This window comes from Octodon degus, unplaced genomic scaffold, assembly GCF_000260255.1.
Source record: "Octodon degus isolate 3935 unplaced genomic scaffold, OctDeg1.0 scaffold00068, whole genome shotgun sequence".
Lineage (NCBI taxonomy): Eukaryota > Metazoa > Chordata > Mammalia > Rodentia > Octodontidae > Octodon > Octodon degus.
This window is the reverse complement of record NW_004524644.1, coordinates 10,502,267-10,515,071: the sequence shown is the minus strand read 5'-3', so window position 1 is coordinate 10,515,071 and position 12,805 is coordinate 10,502,267. Positions and strand designations below refer to the sequence as shown.

Here is a 12,805-nt window from a genome sequence, read left to right as displayed (position 1 = left end):
GTGTACTTTTAGGAAAGAAGAACCATGTCAGGATTGATGGGGTAGCTAAACACAAAACTGTCAGAAAAAGATCACCCCATCTGTCTTCAGATTTCTTCAGTATGATCTGTTTTGTTTTTTCTGATTAAGCCGAACCTCCGATTTCTGAGCAACTCAGTGAGCTCCAAGTGTTGCTGGGCTTTCCTCTCACTGTGCTTCTCTTGAGGCTGGATAGCACTCCCTTTTTTAACTATACTATGTTCGTGGCCATGCACCTGCCCATTTTCCTTCTAAAAGTCTCTGATATTTCTCATCTATTGTAGTTGCCTCTTCTTTTCTGTGTTTATGTGTGTGTGTTCTACATTCATTTACTTATGACTTAAATGTAGTTTTTGCAAAACAGCACAGAGATAGATTATGTTCAACCAGAACTCAAATAATGCAATTTCAATTTGTAAAATGATCCTGTAGTTGATGATTTCATGATTCTATGGTAAGCGGTTTTTTACTGGTGATGGCCTGCAGTAGTTTAACAAGAAAAATGTTCTTGTGAGGAAATGATTACTTGCTTGCTTTGGAATTCAGGCTTTTTTTTTTGGTGGGATCAGGCTGCCTCAACAGTGGATGTGGTATGGCATGTGGAGGTGGAGATTGAACCGTTGTCCTACCAGCCTGACTGGGTGTGCCCAGGCAAGTACTTAAACAATTGAGCTAACTGGCAAGCCCTCACTTGCTTTGGAATTCAAAACTGATCTTTCCTTCACTGATACAAGAGTGATTTAAAAATAAATGTATCTGTATCTAAGTGAATTCCTTAGCCAGTAGAGACATCACAAACATAGCATAATGTTTTCTATAGTACTCAGATGAAATATTTTGCCCATGGTCTTTCCTTCTGCGTTTGACTAGCTGGTAGAATTATTCTACTGCTATTATCTAGATTTAGACATCACTAATGTCTGTCAAAATCTTATTATCATTGACAAATCTCAGAAAATGTTCTACTTAAATGTGTAGCCTTCAGTAAACATATTGACATAGAACTGTAGCTTGCTGTCAGTGAGGGAAGGATGAGAAAGAACAAACTCTTGGAATGGAAGTAAACCCAAAAAGATAAATTTAAACATTATTTACTGGTAGTATTATTGGCTAGATTTATACTTCAAAGTGGGAACTGGTTAGCTTTGCAATAACAAGGTAGATGTAGGCATTATGATTTGATATAGGAATGTGGGAAAGAGGTCTGGCAGGAGCAAATGTTGAATCTAGTTTCAGATAATTTCACTTTGGGGTTTGTCTGAAATATTAAATAGCACCCTATAATACAGAATTAGAACTCATCAGAGAGGTCTGTGTCAAATATATAGAAATTATTTGATTAGCTTAACTTTGAAGAACAAAAATACCTCCTTATCATAAGTGCATAATTAAAACAGACATTTGCTTCACTCTAAAAGAAGCCTGGTAGAGACAACTCAGGCTAATGTGAGCTCTATAGTCAATCTCCTTTTGGGTGCCCTTGTTTTCTTGTTGCTGGGACATAATACGCAGCACTCCAGTTAGAGGAGGAAAGGTTTATTTCAGCTCACCGTTTATAGAGGTTTCAGTCCACAGTTGGCTGGTCCCAGTACGGGAAGGCATGGCAGTGGGGAAACAGTTCACGGTGTGCCAAGCACAAGGCGGCTGGCAGCTAGCAGTGGCAGGAAGCCGGCCTTGTCCTTTTATCACTTGCTGGCTATTAGCCTTGTGGGTGTTGCCACACAGAACTATGCTAATTCTGATCATGAGCTAATTTAGAACCACACATCTTTAATCTTAGTATCACATGCCCTAAATCCAGCCAGCTCTGAAAACCTCCACCTAGGAACACAGAGGGCTTTTGGAAACACCTAAATACAAGCCATAACACCTTCTCATCCTAAAGCGTAGAGGCCTCCCACAAGGCCCAAAGTGGCTGAGGTAAGTGTGCTGTCACAGCTGTGCCCTCTGTAGTAAAATGGAGGAGTCAGAAAGAAGTCATAGTTCTTACTTAACTTTTAAACAGACTTCACTAACTCTTACACTATCTGCTTATATCTCTTTTGGGAACCAAGAATTGTAAATTAACATAGTATTTGGCTCAGGCTTTCCTTCCCCTTCCTGCCTTGTGAACCATTTTGAGATCTGGAAAGCCCCTCCCTCTAGGTCAATGAGATTAGAACACAGGCATAGAGATTGATCTTGGCATGTTTCGTTTAGGATATTAACCTTGCCTATTATAACACTGCTTCTATCCTGTTCCAGGAAAAGCACCATAGCCTTCCCTGCACTGACTAATGGAATGGTAGCTAGCTAAAGATTCAGGCCCTTTGTCCCTAGAGAGCATCTGGTGCTCCCAGATCCCTGCTCTGTACCCTGCTGCTTTGTCACTTGCTCTTTCTTTCCTTTCCAGCTGTGTTCTATAATCCAGGCAGGAGACTAGAACCCATTTCAAGGTCTCTAATATATCCCCTTCTCTAGGGTTCATTTTATTCCAGTCATAAAGGAAGGCTGGGAATGTAGTCTTTGATTTTGTCTTGTAACACAAAGGGCTGAAAACTGGCATTCTGTATTTAGATAGAAAAAAAGAGAAGGGTTCCTTTTTCTCCACATCCTCTCCAGCATTTGTTATAGGCTGACTTCTTGATGTTAGCCATTCTTTCTGGGGCAAGATGGAATCTTAGAATTGTTTTAATTTGCATTTCTCAAATGACCAATGATGTTGAACATTTTTTTATACATTTAATTGCATTTTATATTTCTTCCTCTAAATAGTGTATATTCATCTCAGATGGCCATTTTTGGACTGAGTCTTTGAATTTGTGGGGTCTTGATTTTTAAAGCACTTTATATGTTCTAGATAGAAGGCCTTTGTCAGAGGGACAGGTGGCTATAATTTGTTTTCTAGTTTGTGGATTTCCTTTTTTCTCTGTTGCAGATTTGCTTTCAAGTGCAGAACCTTTTCAAAAAGATAAGATACCATTTGTTTATTCTTTGAAGTATTTCCTGTGCAGTTTGATTTTTGTTCAAGAACTTTCTACTTACCCCTATGTCCTTAAGACTCTTAGCTATATCTTCCTCCAGAAGATTTAGTATTTCTGCTTTAATATTTAAATCTTTGATCCATTTTGGCTGTAACTTTGTGCATGGTAGTAGGCTTGGGTCTAGTCTTAGCCTTCAACATGTGGAAAGCCAGTTTTTCCAGCACCCTCTTTCTTTCAGTGAACATATTTGGCCCCTTCCACACTGTCGGTGGGAGAGAAGACTGGTACAAGCACTACGGAAGTCAGTGTGGAGATTTCTTAAAAAGCTAGGATTGGAGATTCCATTCACACCAACTATTCCCCTCCTAGGTATTTTTTTTCAGAAGAACTGAAAACCTCATACCACAGAGATATATGTGCATCCATGTTTATAGCCATACAATTTGTTAGAGCTAAATCCTGGAAACAACACAAATGCCCATCAACTGAAGAATAGATAAAGAAGATGTGGTATTTTTATACAATGGAGTATTATTCAACTATAAAGCAGGATAAATTTGAGTTTTTTGTTGGTAAGTGGATGCAAATAAAGAATACATTCATAAGTAAAATAAATCAGACCCCCATGTGCAAACATCATATTATCTCCTTAGTGTGAGAACCTGAAGGAGAAAAATAGAACCTGAAGCATACAATAAGCACTGGGAAAAAGGAATGAACTTATTTAAAAGTAAAGAGTTAACTAGTTGAGGAGAAAGATAGAAGGGGGAGTGAGGGAAAGAGATTTATCTATGTATGCAAGCAATATGTTTTGGACAACCGTACTGTACATTTCTGTCAGGCTATGGAAAGAATGTTTTCATTTGTTTTGTCTCATTTTTTAAGTTGTTTGTACTTTTTCTCTTCTTAATTTCTTATACATTTCTTTCTTTTTTTTCTTTCTTACTCAATTTTCCATGCAGATATCTGATCATATGAATGCTGGTTGGAAGACAACACAATGTATTACAACAAATACTTTGAAATTCATATTACTTTGTTTAGTGAAATTCTGCATCACTTGTAATTTTCTTGTTTTAATTCTAATTTCTACTCTCTCTTTATTGTAATGCTGTTTATTTAACTTAGAAAACATTTCAGCATTCTAAGCATACAAAAAACTAACACAACATTGCAAATCATGTTTAAGTACAGAAGCCAGGCAAGCGCTTATTCTACGTAGCTATCTCCCTGGCCCCCAGAAGCTTCTTGAACCTTCTCTGACTCTTTGCCAATGAAGAGTTCTACAATTTGGAAGCAAACAGTTTAGCACTTTACTAAAAAATAAAACAGTAATAAATCCAAACACTTCTCATGCCAGCTGACCCTCTCAGTCCCCAGCTAAGACAGGGCAGCAGGATGCTAGGTCACTATGTACAGAAGCTGACGGATGCGTGCCACAGTTACAGCAACAACAGGTCTAAGGTCCCTTCTCAGTGGCATCTGCCCCCAGCCTCAGGGCCAAGCAGGAACCACTGAGGTTTTGCCTGGTTTACTTTGCTCTATTTACAAACTCTAGATATGTACAATTGGTAACTCAGGGTTTCTAGCCAATGACCCTACAGTTAATTCCACCTTACAACTTAAAAAATGACCTCCAGAGACATCTCCAAATGCCTTTTCACAGCCACAGCAAAGTGCACTGAGTGAGAACACAGGGTGCCTTTTCAGTTTAAAAATGTTTGGAAATATGTACAGCTTTGATTGCAATGTCATAGCATTCCAGATCCCCTTGGCCATGTTGAGAAGCTACTGCCAATTCCTGGAGCATTTGAGAGACTACAGGATCGCAGTCCAGTTGGTATTTAACTTAAGAAACGGTCAGTCACTGCACTCCCCTACTCTAAAGGATTCACAAGGAGACAAGGTTTTTATTCATCCTCCTCCTCTTTCTCCTTTTCCTCCTCTTCTTCTTCTCTTCTATCTTTTTCCAGGCAACTTTAGCAAGACCCTTTGCACCATCGAACTTTCCTTTAGACTTATAGCTATGTCCTCATGCTTTTCCTTCAGTTTCGCTGTCCTGGTGTGTGGGGCTGCTTTTCACTGTCACTTAAATTATTCCACATCATTCCCAGCTTTTTGGCCACATCACCAATAGCGATACCAGGATTGGCGGATTTGATCTTGGGGCGGAATTCCGAACAAACAGGAAAAGTCCAGATGTTGGTCTTTTGGGTGCGTTGGGGTCCTTTTTCTTCTTGCCTCCCTTTGAGGGTCCATAATCTTTTATCTCTCAGTCATAGCGGACTTTATCTGCCTTGGCCATTTCATCAAACTTAGGCTTCTGTTTCCCATGACATGATCTTCTACTCTCTCAGCACTTCTTGGAAAATTCTGCAAAATTGACAAGGACTTCTGGGTTCTTCTTGTGCTCCTCTCCACAGGTCTGCACAAAGAGAGCATACACAGATGTCTTGCCTTTTGGTTTCTTGGGGTCCCCTTTAGCCATTCTGACTGTATTGTTCATGAGTCTGGGCAGCACAGGGCACAACATGAGGCTCAGGCTCCCAGTCTCCCGCTAGCTGCCTTCACGGAGCCCTCTAATTTGTACTCTCTTTATAAAAAATAAAATAAGAGAAGAGAGGATGGAATATACACCTGACAGATAAATATAGTCACTGGTATGTAGATTGAATTTTGAAGTGTATATATTTATAAACCATAATAAGTGTATTAAGATCCTTGTGCTTTAATCAGATTTTTTTGGTTTGAGCAGAAAATACAGACAATGATCTAGAGATAAAGGGACATCTTCACTGCACTTAGATGAGAGATGAGAGAGAGGACGGCAGCTCAGGAGTTTAGAGTCTGTTCATAAGGGAAGAGAAATCACAGCAAGGAAAGTAAAAAGTTGAGGTTGCAATGTGGTAGATGAGCAGTTAACACTCACAATATGGAGTGATACTTCATTTTGATTAATTACTGAAACATTTTCGTGTATACTAATGCTTTGCTATAGGTATTATTATTATTATTATTATTATTATTATTATTATTAATTAGTGGAACAGGGGATTGAACTCAGCTCCTTGCCCTTGCCAGGGAATCACTTATTCCACTGAGCTGTCTCCCCAGCCCCTGCTATAGGTATTATTACCACCTGCATTGCATAAGTAAACATGCTTGTGCCTGAAAGGTATAAATTGAGACCAATGTAAGTTTAGCTTAACCAACTTAACTTGAGATCCAGAGTTGCAGGTACTAGAGCTAAGACTTAACCTATGATCCTATGACAAATAAAAATCTGAGGTGCTCTACCCCTTGTAAATGATGAATCTCTCTCTCTCTCTCTCTCTCTCTCTCTCTCTCTCTCTCTCTCTCTCTCTCTCTCTGTATTTTTAGGGAAAGGTCTACACAGTCTTCAGGGTCTCCCTACTAGATCAGACTTGTAGTGATCTGCCTGTTTACAGCCTACCAAATTCTGGGATTACAGGAGCTTGCCCCACCATGCCCAGTCTCAATTGCTGTCTCAGTGTAACCCAGGAGTGAGGCTGGCACAGCAGGCCCAGGGATCAAACCTCTGGCCCCTGATCCTGCTTGCACGTGCTTTAATCCATTGTGCTATTTGGCCAGCCCATAAATGACGAATATCAGTGAAGGTGAATAGATATTCTTATGATTTTAGTCAGAATGAACAACATGAGAAAAGCAAAATGTGAGTAGAACAAACTTAATGGTGGTTATTTTTAAAACAATTTTACCTAGAAACAGGATTGAATGCCCAAGGAACATATTCTAATTATATTTCCACAGTAGAATCTGATCATATTCTTCCCATGACAGACTCTTTTTATTCTCTCTGCTGTTTGGAGAAAAAAATTAAAGAAAAAAAATGAGAGAAATGGAAGTCAACTACATATTTTTCTTCAGTCTGTCTATATGAATACAGTCTGTCTGTATAAATATATATTAAGATCAAAGAAGAAAATAGAGGGGCCAGGGAGATAGTTTAGTAGAATAAGCACCTGCCCGGCAAGTGCAGGGGTCCTGAATTCAATCCCTGGTACCAGGAAAAGAAAGAAAGAAAGAAAGAAAGAAAGAAAGAAAGAAAGAAAGAAAGAAAGAAAGAAAACAAGAACCTAGCAAGCAAGCTTGACATGGAGGAGGAAAATCAGAGATTAGGGGGCTGGCAAGATAACTCAGTGGTGTAAAGTGCCTGCTTAGGCAAGCACAATGACCACAGTTCAATCCCCAGCACCATAGGCTGTGCCAGCCCTGCCCCCAGGGTGGGCTGAGCAGGCCATAAAAATAAAATAAATGAGAGATTAGGAGAGTATGGCTCTGTCACAATTCTACCTGACCATAAATATGAAATAAATTCATCCTATGGTGGGAGAAAAGATAAGAAATGATGGAAGATGAGAATAAGAAATACAAGGAAAAGGAAAGAACTCATGACAAGTGGGGAGAAGGCCACGCCCAGGGTGAATGTTTGTTTCTTCCCTACTTCTTGCTTCTGCTTTCTGCCTCATTCCATTTTCTGTGATCTGTCTGGGTACTGGTCACCCTCTCCTGTCTGTTGTCTTGTGGCAGACCTTGTACCTCCTCACCTTTTCAACAGCAGGTCTTAAGTCTTTGGTTTGTAGCCGTTTGGTATCTGGATGACTCAGTGTTTGAGGATGCAGAGGGCCTTTTAGGCGTGCAGGAGCAGCATGAGCTGGGGAATGTCGCTGTGGCAGTCGGCGAGGCACAGAGGTCTGCCTGGCAACCGTTCTCAGTAGCGTTGCTGCCGTCCTTTTCATCTGTGCACGGAATCTCTTGAGCATCCTTGGTCCATTGGCTCTGGTCACCATGCAATGAGACATGATGGAAGCATTTCTCCACTTCAGCCAGGGAGATGCCCTCTGGAAGCGCTACGTGAGCTGTGCCTGAGGTTGTGCCATGCCTGCCTTTCCCAGGTCAGGACAGTGCTTTTCCCTTGCTGTGGCTTCTCCATATGGATTCATTCTGTTCTTATAAAGTATCTGAGTCAAGTAGTCTTAAAGCAAGCAAGGTCAGACAGACCGACTGTACTAACATGGTAAGCCCAAGAGGTGATAGCGCCCATCGCGCTGTGCTGGAGTCCCCTGCCGGGAAACCACATAAGGATATGTGGAGCACTGAGCCCCTTGGGCATTGCTGAACCTGGTGAAAAGAGAATGATGGACACTGAGCTGGAGATGGGCGAGGGCTGCTGCGCATTTGTAGGATATGTAGGCTTCTATCAGGATTGTGCAAGTCTCCAGGCTTCTGTCCCTGCTGGTCTATAGTGGCATTGCAACAACTGCACAGGTCTTCGGTTTTTGTTTTTTTTAAATTTTTCCATAATTTTATTGAGAAACAAATAGCAATGAGACAACTTCAAAACAAATTGGTAGGACAGTTTCAATAATTAACACATTGCATACATTCTTCCTAGTGGTTAATTGCTGTACAAGATGCGGATATGATATCCTATTTACAAACACCATTACAACAAATCCCTCTATTCATTAAGAGAATGTAACTATATATCTATCCTAACCATTGTGAACACACAGATACAAAATGGACATTCATCTGTATACCCTTTTTTGTTTAGTTCTGTTATTTGAATATTATAGGTGTGTAAACTCCGCAAAATATTCTAAAAGAGTTCAGTAGTCCATAATAGTATTGGGTCTTCCACTTGACTGGCAATGTCAGAAATTGTTGACCTGAGTCCCCTACAGCTCAACGTAACACCATGGCTTTACTTCTTCTGCTTTATTTTTATACTTTTCTGCTGGATGGTTAGGACCGAGGTAAAGCAGGACCTATGCAACAAGAGTTGTAGCTTTTGGGTCTGATAAGGTCAGTGAAATCCCCTCAGGATTTATCCTGAGATCCTGTACCTCAGATTGTACATCCTTTGTCAGTGTCAGCCATGTGGATGAGTCAAATGGACCTGGTGGACATATACATCAGTCTTTGGGAGGGTTGAGGTGCAAGAAGAGAACTGAGATCTGTTAGGGACGTTTGGCTGCATGATCTTCACCTTTTGTTTGGAAGAGTTAAACTCCCAAGCATCACTATGGAGTATAGTGATGTAAGCGGTCTCCTTGCAAAGCAGGCTTGGGGAGATCATCCCTGGTTGCTACAAAAGCAGCTGGGCTGAATCTGTAAGTCATTATTTCCAGGGTACTGGAGAGCAGACAGGGAGGCTGCTGACCCATGGAGCTTTATATCAGTGACCCCGTGCTATTTCTCTGGGTGCAAAGTAGGTCTGGCCTCTGGATCTGTTCTCCACAAGTCCAGCCTTGGTAAGCTGTCTACTCCTTGTTAGGCATCTTGCTATCAGGTACTGGAATGACTGACCCAGGTAGTCAAAAAGAGAAGAGGGAGGGGGGAGGAAAGGGGGAGTGTGATACTATCAGATAAAGTTAGGCTACCTTTCCTGGGAACAGTAAGAAACCTGGAATTGTTCACAGGGCCCTGGGAAGGTGAGGCTTGCTGTTTAGGCTGAAGGTAGAAAATGACAGAAATAGGTAGCAACCACATTGTGGGAAAGGCCACACTATGATACAGTTTGTTTGCTCAGGGTGCTGGCAGTAGCTGGGGAACTGGAAGAGAGTGGGGTGTAGGGGTGGGGAGGATCAGATGCCTTAGTAGAATCTTGGTATCTAAAGCTCTTTTTTTTCCCAAATGGGTTGATGGAAGTCATCTGCCTGTGAGGTCTTTGAATCCAGAGGTGCTGCTGCAAGGCGTGCATGGGAGAGCAGGGAGTTAATGCCACTGCTGCCTCTGCCAGACAATCCAAAGAAGGCCCTGGACATGCAGTGGTGAGTTAGCCTGCTTTCGTGGTCCAGGAGCACGTACACCCACATGTGGCCTAGAGAACCTTGCTTTACTGCTGCCCTTACAACTCCTACTACTATCTTCAAGCGAAGTAAAACATGAGTAACTACTGGTTTTGATGAGTCAAGGCCACATACTTTAGGACCATGGCTTCAGGGATTTGAGTTCTCTGTCTATGCTGCACTGGTGGCTCCTTAGCAGGTGGAGCCCCTTAAAGCTGTCACCAGTGCCACATAAGGATCTGCTCAGGCTGATCTGGGTGTCCTCATGGTTCCTACTGACACTGTCTAGAGAATGAATCGTTGAAATCTACATTTTCATTGTTTTTATCTCTGTGTGTGGGGCTTACTGGTTTTGTTGAGGATGACAGCTTTTCCAGTTTAGTCAACACTATGCTCCATCCCCCAAATAGGAAGTGACTTGGTGTAATACCTACTCAAATGAAGCAAACTTCTGCATCTCACTGTTGCTATTAATAATTTTCCAGAATCTCTTGTGCTAATTTTAGCAATTGTATCCCCTGAGTTTTATAATTTTAGGTTATAATATCCCTTCTGCACCGAATCTGTGGTTCTGTATCCATACTTACAGTAACCAAAGATCAACCCTGGTTTAAAATATTAAATGGAAAATTCCAGAGAAAAATAATTTATTAATTTGACATTACACATAGTTCCTATCACACCACACTGCCCAGAACATAAATCAGCCCTTCATCTAGTATGTCCACATCACATATGCTATGCATACGCATATGTAGGAGGTAGCGTGGCCAGCAGTAGAATCCTGAGATGTGGTAGTACTTGGGTCGAGTATCCCTTAACTGCTGGTCTAATGCTACACATGAGGCTCCCATCCCTCACATCACTTCATCTCCTCATGTAGGCATTATCTTGTCTCAGGTCATCACCAGAGAGGTGAGTGGAGCACAATAAAAATTGTGTGAAAGAGAAGCTACATCCACAAAACTTTCATTACAAAGTATTGTTATAATTGTCTTATTTTATTATTTGTTATTGTTGACCTGTTACTGTGCCTAATTTATAAATGAAGCTTTATTTTCAAGTGTGTAGGCATAAGACAAAAGATAAGACTTCTAGGGTTTTGGTTAGAGGCATCCAGTGGGGCTCAGGGAATGTATCCTCTTTGGTTAGGGGCTTGGGGAGCAATGTATTTACAGGAAATTCTTACATGTCTTTTCAGCGGCATCCACGATCTTAGCTAGAACATCTGGCAACATTTTTGAGTAGGACTTTGGTTTTTTTATCTTTATCTTCCTTTTTGGAAACATCCTCGATGAGCTTTTTTCTGCTTTGTTAGAGTGGTGAGTGATAGGGTTTCTGAGACCCGTAAGAACTCAGGGTGCAGGACTCTCCACACACTGCCAGCCTGGGCACCAACTTCAGTTTGGAGTTACACATGGCTTTTTCATGCTATGACTGTTGTTCCTTGTCCACCTCTGTTGAATGATATCAACTGGTATCTTCCCTGTCTTCCTCAATCCTTTTTGTATATAGTGTTTAATATAACCTTATGTTTGTTAGTGATTCTTTCAATATTGGTTTTCTTGATTAATGTTTATGTGAGACATTTTCTCCCTAGAATATAGTTGCCCTATTGGTTCTTCATGGGAGCACTGGCAGGGAGACTGCCTGATCGCTAACTTGTGCTGCAGCCCAGGGGTCTGTACCTGGTCCTTCCAGGAGCCATTGTTCTCAAAGTGGAGCTAATGGATCATAGCCAGATGTCTCCCTCCAGGCTCATACACTCACACACACAACCTTTGCAAGGTGATTGGATTGTGAGGGCCTGTAGTGGCTTCCTGTACAAAGCAGAACCTGTTTAGATGAAGCAGGTCACTGAGCGTGACCTGGAAGGCTGCAAAACCTTTCCTTGCTTCTCCGTTGATGCTTTTCGCTTCTTTGATACCAAGAAATGAGCAGCTGTACTCCTCTGCTATGCTGTCTATAAAAACTATACAAGTTTTCCCTCAAAGAGAATCATTTCTTAGGGCTGGTGAGATAGCTCAACAGTCTAAAGTGCCTGCTTAGGCAAGCTTAGGCAAAAGCTCTGAGACCTTGGTTGGATCCTTGGCAAAATCTGCCATGCAAGCCCTGCCCCCAGGGTGGGCAAGCTGGCCACAAAATAATAATAATAATAATAATAATAATAATAATAATAGCAACAACAAAGAGAGATGACAATAAAAATAAATAATACATCAACCACTGTTTTTCAGTTATTATTGTTTTGAAAATCTATAGCATAATGTATTTTTGTATGTTACCCTCTTTCTTTGTTTCTGATCTTTGTTCTTGCTTTTGTTTTTACTCTTCAAAATAAAATAAAATTATAATTAAGAAAGAAGAATCATTGCTTAGATTTTATAGTTTTATTTTTAATTTAGTTGACTCAGCCCTTAGAATTTACTTTAGTGCATAATTATAGCTATGATAACATTTTCATTAGAATTTTTTGTTCTTATGTAAAGGCACGAGGGCACTGCACACAGTTGGCTGCGTTCTTACGTTACTTTCTGCTTTACACCGTGCTCTGAGAGCAGTGGGTCCGCCAAGTGCACTGAGTAAAAGACTGGTTCCTTCTTGGAGAGGAGCCAATAGCTTGGCTTATCTAAAGGTCTTCATTTAAAAGGATCTTTTATGGTCCACAGTTTCATGTTATTTTACTTTTAAATATTTTATTTACTTATTATTTGGTACAGGGTCTTGCTGTACAGTTTGGACTCACAGTGATCCTCCTATCTCAGCCTCTCCAGCACTGGGATTGCAGGCCTGTACTGCCATGCCTGGTTTCGGTGGTAGGTTTGGCGTGGGGCTGGCTTGCAGCATCAGGGATCGATCCAGGTCCAGGCAGTGCCTGAGAGCTCTGAGCTATCTTCCTGGCCTCGCAGTCTCATTTTAGAACTTGATATTCTTTCTTTCTCTTTCTTTCTTTCTTTCTTTCTTTCTTTCTTTCTTTCTTTCTTTCTT

General features: G+C 41.0%; 1 long non-coding RNA gene across 1 annotated transcript in view; it reads left to right on the top strand.

Moving 5' to 3' along the window:
* Window positions 1-1,841: 1,841 nt before the first annotated feature.
* LOC111817735 overlaps window positions 1,842-12,805 on the top strand; it is a 14,860-nt gene continuing 3,896 nt past the window's right edge. The window contains exon 1 of the long non-coding RNA XR_002821865.1: window positions 1,842-1,938. This is a non-coding gene — a long non-coding RNA (uncharacterized LOC111817735). The remainder of the gene's footprint in view (window positions 1,939-12,805) is intronic.